This window comes from Stegodyphus dumicola, chromosome 4 (genome assembly GCF_044657685.1).
Source record: "Stegodyphus dumicola isolate Sdum_Otavi_A_Nest chromosome 4, ASM4465768v1".
NCBI lineage: Eukaryota > Metazoa > Arthropoda > Arachnida > Araneae > Eresidae > Stegodyphus > Stegodyphus dumicola.
In genome coordinates this window covers 43,965,349-43,975,906 of record NC_140771.1, presented here as the reverse complement: position 1 = coordinate 43,975,906, position 10,558 = coordinate 43,965,349, and the positions used below count along the sequence as shown (strand labels likewise).

General features: G+C 33.4%; 1 long non-coding RNA gene across 1 annotated transcript in view; it reads left to right on the top strand.

Moving 5' to 3' along the window:
• Positions 1-6,102: 6,102 nt before the first annotated feature.
• Positions 6,103-10,558, top strand: part of LOC146997536 (uncharacterized) — a 5,077-nt gene continuing 621 nt past the window's right edge. The window contains exons 1-2 of the long non-coding RNA XR_015040640.1: positions 6,103-6,172; positions 8,687-8,776. This is a non-coding gene — a long non-coding RNA (uncharacterized LOC146997536). The remainder of the gene's footprint in view (positions 6,173-8,686; positions 8,777-10,558) is intronic.

Below are 10,558 nucleotides of genomic sequence, written 5' to 3'. Positions count from 1 at the left end.
CGTTAAAAACACAGAAGCTACCACACGGTATTCCAAACTCACAGAGCAGATGGTAAAAACAATGTGTTGTCTTTTGGTGGGCTATTTAAAACAATATGACGTCAGCTGGTGACCTGCAGTTGAACATGAGATAAGTACAATCTCGCGTTGATTAGAAAATTCCTCAGATAAGCAATCTGCAAGAATTAAAAATTCTTCTTTTAAACAATTCTCCATCCTAGAAAGGCTTTGCGATCCCGTGAGAAATTTAAAAAAAAGCAATTGTGGCATTTTTCACAGGCTTCGTGAAAAATGACTGTTGGGCAAATAATTTTGATTTTAGTTGATTTATTTTCTTCTTACTGCAGTTTCAAGTAACAAAGTATTAAAAAGTTGCATGAATTAACTGCAATTGATGTTTAACATTTAGCACTACAGCTCTACTGCCGCACAATACGCAAATGCATTTATCTTTAAAATTGACGAAACAGTATTGTTTATATACGCACTAATGTACACTATTCGAATCACGAATGTCGCTGCCTACGCATCTATCTAACGACGTATCTAAATGCCACATCTAAATTTTTGCAAGCGGTGGTTCAGCTATAATTCTATGATCACATACTCAATCTAGTTTTAAAAGGATTTATTAAAATACTAAAATTAATCTAATCTAGAATCGAATCTAATGTTACATCTCAGGAGCAGCGTTCTAGCTGCGTCATAAGAAATCGAAAGTCAAGTTCTCACTGTTGCCATTCTGAGGCAGAGAAAAGTTTGTTTTTAATCAAACCGGAACATCGGCATAGTGAAAGTTTCTAGTCAAATCGGAACATCCCGGCCCCCGTTGGACGATTGTCCAACATCATTTGGAAATGGGAGTGGACTGATATTGGAGACGGCTCGGCGAAAGATTCCATCTGAAATTCTGACGTCTACGACTCTTACTAGTCCATTTGGACCAGGAAAGGTTTCCTCGATGCGAGCTAGTGTCCACTTCATGGGTGTCTTGTTTTTATCTTTTAACAAGACTAGTTGTCCTGCCTTGAGATTGGATCTCACTTGATTCCATTTTGAGCGGTTCTGCAAATGATTAAGATATTCCACGCTCCAGCGGTTCCAGAAATTAGCGCTAAGTTTTTGAATTAAAGTCCATCTAGAAGACAAGGTCAAAGAATCTACAGAATCATTCGGTTCTGATATCGACAAAGGTGGAGCTCCTATTAGGAAATGACCTGGAGTCAAAGGCTGAAGATCTGTTGGATCAGCCGAAATAGGTGATAGAGGTCGAGAGTTCAAGCAGGCTTCTATTTGTGTAATTAATGCATACAGCTCTTCAAAGTTTAAAATTGTCGTTTTCGCTACCGTTGTCAAAATTCTCTTCATTTATTTTATATTAGCCTGCCATAACCCGCCAAAATGTGGGGAAAGAAGGAGGAATAAATCTCCATGTTATACCTTCTTCGGAACTAAAGCTCTGAATAGGATCCGATCTACAAATTCTAAAGAGAGTATCAAGAACATTCTTCGCTCCCTTGAAGTTCGTAGTGTTATCACTCCAAACAATGGATGGTTTAGATCGTCTGGCAATAAACCTTCTAAGGCATGCTAGAAATGTTTCAGTAGACAAATCCGATACTACTTCTATATGAATAGCCTTTGTACTAAAGCAAATAAATATCGCGATGTATGATTTTAACGTAACTCTAGATCTTTTCGAATTAGGCTTGGTGATAACTGGACCTGCAATGTCCAGTCCTATTTTTTCGAATGGTCTAGTTATTACTACTCTATCTCTAGGTAAATCTCTCATCATTTGGTTTATGGTTTGGTTTCTTGTTCGAAAGCACGTCATGCATTTACTTATAACGCGTCTAACTCTATCTTGTCCGGAAGGTATCCAGTATAATTGTCTAATAAGAGAAAGTGTTGTTTGAACGCCCGAATGAAGAGATTTTTTAAGATAATAATCTATGAGTAATTCAGTGAAATGATGTCTTTTGGGTAAAAGAAGTTGATGATTTCTGGTCTTCTGAAAGATTGGAGTAACGTAGTCTCCCACCAACTCGTAAAAGTTCATCTTCATCGAGAAATACAGTTAAGGAATAAACCTTACTATTACTTGGAACTGATCGTTTCGACTGCAGGCACTTAATTTCAAGTTGAAATTCAGAATGTTGTACACATTTGACTAGCACCTTTGTTGCATTCTGTAGTTCAGAAGCACTCAAAAAACTTCCTTTTCTTGATGATGGATTGGTTCTACAGTTGTTCGCAAACCTTAAACACCACGCAGTAGTTCTAATCAATTTGCTGAATGACGAATATCTTTTAATGAATTCGTTCTCAATGGAATTTTCACCTGTGACTGTTGAGTTCATTACAGCTCCCCTTCGAAGTCCAAGCTCTTCATGATCCTTGAAATCTCTTACTGATTCTGCAAGTTTAGGCTATGAATCGATGCTCTGTAATAGCCACTTAGGTCCATACCACCACATGTCACTATTTCGTAGTTCAGATAACGTTATTCCTTTCGTGGAATTTGTCTTTGTTCCTCTGGTCAGCATATCAGCTGGATTTTCATCTCCAGGGCAATAATTCCAGGACTCAGGTGATGTTTTCTCTCGTATTTCCATTACTCGATGTTGTATGAATGGCTTCCATTTATTTAAATCGCCCTTTATCCAATGTAACGTAACAGAAGAGTCTGACCAAAAATATACATTCATCTGGAGTCTTTTCTCTAACTGTTCTTTCACATTCGAGGCTAATCTTGCTTCGATGAGCGCCCCCATCAGCTCTAATCTTGGAAGGGACAGCTTCTTCAGTGGAGCTACTCTGGTTTTGGAAATGACAAAACTACTTCCTATTTCACTGTCCGTCGTGACGTATCGCAGGTATATCACAGGTCGTGACGTATCGCAGGTATCACACTCCATATGCCTTGTGACTTGCGTCGGTAAAGCAATGCATTTGAATATCTCTCAATTCAGACTTGTTAGTCTTTCGGAAGTAATGTCGTGGAATTTTTACATCCTGAATCGCTGACAGTTCATTAATCCATTTTTTCATTCTGTTTTCAAAGTCCAATGGTAAAGGATTATTCCAATCTACTCCAAGTTGCCAAATTTCCTGCATTATTATTTTTGCCCTAATGGTGAATGGACTTATAAATCCAATGGGATCGTAAAGCTTTCCAATGGTTTTAAGAACTTCTCTTTTTGTCATTAGATTTGTTTCCCCTTGAGCTGGATTAGTTAGATTTTGTAATTCTATCTTCAGAAGGTCTTCCTTGTAATTCCATTTATATCCCAATATCTTCTGTTCCAGAACTTTCTGGATTTCACCATTTTCGTATTCGTCAAAAACTTCCTGCAGATTCCCACAATTTGTTTTCCATTTTCGCATGTTGAAACCAGCGGCCTTCAAAATATATCTAATATCTTCATATATGAGTTTGGCTTCGTTTTCGTCTTCATCCCCACCTATTAAATCGTCTACGTATAAACATTCGTTCAATAGTTTAACTGCTTTCTGATTTGTTTCTTTAAAGGTATTTATGTGATGTTTGATGTTAGCGGCAAGTAAAAATGGGCTGGATGTAGCTCCAAACAAAACGCGAGTCATCCTAAGTATTTTCGTGTTAGGTTTCCCATCCTTATCTGTAAGGTTATTTGCCCACAAAAATCTTACAGCATCCCTATCTTCAGGTGACAGAGAAATCTGAAGAAAGGCTTGTTCAATGTCGGCAGTAAATGCTATGCTATGTGTACGAAATTGTATTAATATCTCCAACAATGGTGGATTTAAATTAGAACCGGAATAGAGACAATCGTTTAAAGAGTATTCATTTTTCGAATGGCTGGATGCATCAAATACAACTCTCACGGGTTTGTCAGGTCGAATAACTGGCTGGTGAGGCATGTAATAAATTCTTCCTATTTCTTCAGAACTTGGATCAATTTCCTCAGCTATACCCATTTTTAAATGCTGTTCTATAACTGAGTGGTACTGCTGATGAAGCAGTGGATCATTTCTTAACCCTTTAACCAGTTTATGAAAGCGAACTTCTGCATTTACGTAATTCGTTTTTAATTCAGACGAATGTTCATTCCAAGGGAGTTTAACCTCATATCGCTTTTCTTTAAATTTGATAGTTCTGTTAAAATTCTCTAAAATGTCATTATCTATTTTACTAATTTCCTTCCCTTGTTCTATTCCCAATGTTTTTATTTCCCAAAACTGCTTTAACTGTGTCCCCCATAGCACAAAACATCCTCAGGATGTACTATTTAAGTCGCAATATCCCGGGACATACTTAGGATGTCCTAAGGATGTTGATTCTCAGATGTCCTGAGGAGATCGTAATTTAACATCCTGAGGATGTCTTATTTAAGTCGCTATGTCCCAGGATATGACAGGATGTCCTGAAGATGTTGATTCTCAGATGTCCTGAGGAGTTCACCAGTTTCACATCCTGAGGACATTCATTCTGCATTGTCCGGAGGACTTTCGTTGTCAAACATTTTGAGGATATTTGTTCTCAAATTTACCAATTTTAATTTTTTGACATTGCACATCTGAAACTTGCACATTATTTTATTTTTCATATGCATTTTACTAAGTTGTTTCTAAATGCTGTATATTAAAAATATTGATATGATTGATGATTTATTCTTGTTATTTTGTTATTAATTTTAACTGCTATTTTTTCTGACGTTTTTAAAAATTTATTTAGTCATGGAAAAGATTTTTTTTAATGGATTAGCATTTTCTAGAATATTTGCAAAATTCTAAATAACATATATTTTTTTTATAAAAAATGTATAAATTACATGTATAATTACTTACAGATTACAAACCCTACTACAAATATAGGTAAAATTAGATATAGATATATTTAATTACGGAAACGAATTTTTTTTTAAATTTGGGTATAGAGACATTAGGTATTTTTTGGAAGCAGGAAACATGAAAAATTAGCAACTGCCTTCCCAGGAATCGAAGGACGGACCTCTGGAATATCGGCCCAGTGTGCAGAACCACTACACCACGAAGACACGCTAGGTGTGGTGGTGGTGTATTTAATTATGGCAAAGCACACTAGGGCTATCTGCCTAAGGGGAGGGATGTCTTCGTGGAGGACTTTCTAAGGGAACTGGCTCGTATACACGTTACACGTGGGGAAAACCACGAAAACATCCATGCAGCCAGCCCGCTCGCGGGATTCGAACCTCGGATCGCACTACCAGGGTTCAGCGACTTTACCGCTCGGCCGCTGGTGGGCCGAAGACACGCTAGGAAAGCGGGAGAAATACCTTATATTACTTCTCTTTTTAAAGGCCGAATTTTTTTTAAGGGGATCCAATCACCTTTAATCCTGGGTGTGGATATACCTCATCCAACACCTTTTTAGTTCGGGCGCCACTGTAGAGACATTAGGATTTTTTTGGGAAGCCGTAGAGATGAAAAATTAGCAACCGCCTTCGGCGTGAATCGAACCACGGACATCTGAAACACCGGCCCAGCGTGCAGAACTATTACACCACGAGAAATACCTCATAAGGAAAATTTTTTTTCTCTAATTACAGGACAGAAAATGTTTTTCAATCGCGCGATCTGTTATTGATATTGAATTACAGTCGTGCGATAATTTCGCAGTAAAGATACATCTCTGATGACTATCCAAGATTCTAGAAACTTTGGTCTTATATAGAGATGGTCGTCTTATAGAAATAATGCTTAATATCAATATTTATTTATAATCTCAGAACTATTGGTCACTTTCAGAAGTGGTCGTTTGAGAGGCGATATTCTATATATTTATTTACTGATACTCTCAGATTCCAAAATTTGTTTATATTCTCAGAAATATTGGACGGAAGGTGGTCGTCCCATACATGCAAAATTTTACATTTCATTAAAAATGAATTCGGCATTATTTAACTATTTCCCTATTAATTAATTAATTAGATAAAGAAAAAATTAGGAAATAGTACTGTTTATTACGGAATAATGTAGGAAGTTCTACAGAACTATATTCTTTCGCGTCATTGCACATTGTATCCGGCAAACTACTAGTTCCTCGTATTCTTCCGCAAATCCGTAAACATCTGTCTGATTTGAAACGAAATCCAAAATGGCTGCGCCATGAGGTCAACTTGTATTGATATTTTTTGTTGCATGAAAGGTAAGTTCAGTTGCAATACTTGTATATTTACTTTTTTTGCTTTTCGAATTTATGTTATATATGTCATTTTGACAATTAAATGTTTCACAGCTTTATGAATTTTTACCATTCTGTCGTGAATTACGTGTATCTCAATGGCTGGCTGTCTTTTCAAATATCTAATTTGCCCTGCTATCCAAATGTTTATGACTGAATTTTTTTTAGTTTATGCATTCAGTTTCAAAATAATATGTGTGATCAGATTGCTTATTATTTCATTGCAGCAATAAATTTATGTTAAATAGTTTGAACAATTGTATAAAAATAAGAGTTTGCATTGTTTTGTCCAAAATATGTATGGTTGAAACATTATCTTAATCTAGTTTGTAATTCAAGTTTTTTTGGGGGTACTGTTCTGTTATTGGGACCAGAATCGGAAATGTATGAACCTGTGTTCGTAAGTATGTGCATAGATGTGTATATGTAGACACACCAACACACAAATATACAAGCATACATAAATACAATTCTGAACCCGGTCCTGATAATAGAACAGTACCTTTTTTTAATCTTTTTTGAATATTTTATAAAAGGATTAAGCATTTTTCAAACTGCATATCATTTTAAGATTTGATTTGCAGGAAGACAAAATATGGTCATTCAATCAAATGCTTATGATTGCTTTTAACATTTTCTCATAAATATTGTTTGCATTTTTATTGTATTTTAGATACTTTAGTTATGTAAAGGGAACATGAGAATATTAGGAAAGCTGAAGAATATGAATAGCTACCATAATACATGTATTTTTTCATCAAGCCCATTGTTTCAGAAACCAATGCACCATTATTATATGCTGACTTATTTTATAGTTATATGCAGTTTAATTTTATGTTCATGTTACTGTAGTATTGTCATTATAATAAAAGTATTGATAATTTTTGTTGAATCTTGCAAGTTGCCTAACATTCAGAATTATTACTACCGAATTTTACTGATAGGTTTTTTCGAGTTGATATAATCTGTCTGATAAATAAAATAAACTGGTGTTTAAATTATATGCATTTCTCTTAATGTTTCATTGAAAGTGAATCCTTTTTGCCTGAAATAACAAACTGTACTAAATGATTAATGTTTATATCATTTTAGAAATGTCAATATTAAAGTTTCTCCCCCTTCTCTTCTTTGATTTTGAAATAATTTATAATAAAATAATATATGCATAAGTGTAATTAATGTAAAGTGTCATTCAATAATATAATTTATTTTTACTGATATTTTATATTTCTTATCTGGGTTTTCTTTTGGTGTTAGAAGGAGGAAAAAACTGTAATGTTTTAATTAAGGAAATAATTAAAACATTACTGTCTATTAAATAACACAGTTACAGTAATGTTTATTGAAGCAATCAGTACTGTGTGATTGCAAGTGATTGAATAATGTTAAAATGCATTGTTCATAAGGAAATTTGCTTATCTTTGTGTTATAGATTTTATTTTGACACAAGCTGAAATTTGAATTATTGGAAGCACTTTGAAAATCCAAATTATTTCCTGAATCATTAATCAGGCCAATATATAACATACAAATTTTCATACAAAATTATTTCTTTGAGCATATTATAAATAGCTCATTTAATTTTATTATTTGTACAAATTTTAGACAAAAGTAGCATGTAACAGTTAAAGATTTATTGAAGCCTACTTGTTACTTGTGGTAACAAAGAAGTGTGAAAGATATTGCCACATTAGCGAACATGACGATCATCGATGCTTAGTTTAGTAATTTAATAATATATTGAGAAATGCTGGGAACTTTCAGAAGTAGACATTTCGGAAATGATGGGCTTGATAAGAAATTTACATGGTTTTATTATTTATTCTTTAGTTAAGAATGGATTTTAGATGTTCATGTGAAAGAATTCTGTTTAATTATATGTGAAAGAATTGTTAAAGTTTGGCATTTAAAAAAATGAATTAATAATATGCAATTATCTTTTTATTATACATATATTACTATATATTTCTACTGCGCTATGTAAATGTCAATGCTAAACAATTGAGATACTATTGTCAGGGCAATCTTTTCTTATACATGAAAAATTCTGATACTTTCTTATCATCTGCCCTCACAGCTTCAACTTATGCTAAAACAGCAAGAGTATGCACACGATAATAGCAAACTATGAATATGCATACCACACACATGTATTTACATACTTTATATTTAATCTTAATTTCTGAATAGTATTCCATTGGATGAAAAATATGTGAATATTGACCCAATGTATATATTTTTGTGTGTGTGCATCCTAAAATTTCTTGTTTCTTATAAAGTGCTTATTTGAATTACTACTTGTGAAAAGAGCAGTAGATATGAACCATAAACTAACCATTTTGCCAATTTTCACAGCTTTGCAGATAGTCAGAAAGCACCAAAATTTGTAATAATGTTAAGTTTAAATGATGTTCTATACTTTTGTGTTAATTTTTCTATTCTATTAATTCTATTACTGTGTTATCAAACTTTCTGCAGGAATTTCAGCTGGTTAAGATGTTATTACCGTGTGGAGAAGAATTTGGTTTTCAAGCTAGAAAAAATTGCAGCTGAAGGATTTTGTAGAAGGTCATTCAAACTGGTTTCAGTTAATTATAATTTAATTTTGGGTGAAGAATTCTCAAATTTATTTATCATAAGTGTCTAAAGGTCTTCTAAATTAAATTCTGCTTGTTTTTGAAATTTTTCATGACATTAATTCTTGGATTATTATTATTATTTTTTTTTTAATTTACTAACTAATAATGTAATCTAATGGTTAAAGTTTACTATGGAATGGGCCAAATTTAATAAATTATTCTTTGATAGAAATTTATTCATCTGTTCAGTGTGTCTCATCTCTTTAAATTGCTAAAGTAAATTTTATGTACTTGCATTTAGGAATTTTGACTGTATCAGAGTAATTTTGTTTCAGTTATTATAACATGCAAGGGAAAAAATTCATTCATAGCTCCGTATTTAAAATTAGTTAATTAAAGTCCTTAATAAAGAGGGACGTTTTGTTGTTTTTAATGTCGATAGAGTTTAATTCAAAAATATGCCACATTAAGGATTACTTTTTAACCTAATTTAAAATTTTCATTACTTTAACATGTCCAATAATTGTTATTTTAACTCCGATATTGTAATAATATCAAAATTCCTTACTTTTTGATAGGTAATCCAAATGTAAAACAAGAAAAGAAAAAATTAAAATTTAGAAGTATATTTATTTCATACCTCTAACAAATAAAAACAACACAAGCACTTTTTACTGTCTATCTGCATAGTGTGGCATGTCCTGTAAGACTGAGATTTGTATGGTCAAATCCATGTTTCAGTTAAAGGAAAATGCATGCACAGTCTTCTGATTTTCCCTTCGATTAAGGATTCTGTATATACTAGCATAAGAAATATATTAGTTAATGCAGTGTTATACATCAATATTTATAGACTATCGTGGCTATGTTTATTATAATTTTGTTCACTGTAATGGCTGGAGTGCCTAAACCATCATGCTGTGTAAACAAAACTCAAATCTTCATCTCTGCATACTGCTCCACTAGTGTTTAAATCACTGAAATGGTGATTATGGTAGAACATCTTTGGTAAAAATTTACTCTACTGTAACCCTTGGCGAATTGTTTTATTTTTTTATATCAAGATCGTCACCTGAGAGGATCAGCACCAGTTTCAAGGTGGCTGCTACACAAAACCAAAATAAGAAGTCAAAGACATACACAAACTCTGTGTCCATGTACACATCGACCTATTAAAAGAGAGAACTGCACAAACTGGGCATTGTGCACTGCCTTAACTTTGTCCATGTACACATTGATCTATTTTCACTTTAAGAAAATCAGAAAGTTAAAAATATCATAGTTACCAGAAAACATTCGCCACTGTCTTAAAACACAGACAACCAAAAATACACAGAGAGGAATAAGTTACCAAAAATACATATTTCCTAACATAAAAACATTAAACAACAAATCTTCTAACAAAAATTAACATAGAGACAAAAAAAATAAATGAAACGTCATTTTTTTTAACATACCTTTTTTTTCACATGCATATGTTTAGGCTTCCCACCACCATCCTCCAGGTAAGCAATTCAATTAAATTTTTCGTCTCTTAGTCACCTCAGACATACTCAAACGATGGTACCCACACCAAAATAATAAATAGCATGTTCAAAATACAAGACCATACCACTTCCGTGCAACCAAACACAGCAATTGAAAAGAATGGTAAGAACCAAAAACCTGGGACTGTACAAAAAAAAAAAAAAAAAAAAAAAATCCCCCTCCCCCCAAAGGCTGCTTTTGTTTTGCCCAAAGTTTTTTTTGCTCCTGCAAGACTTTACTTTGT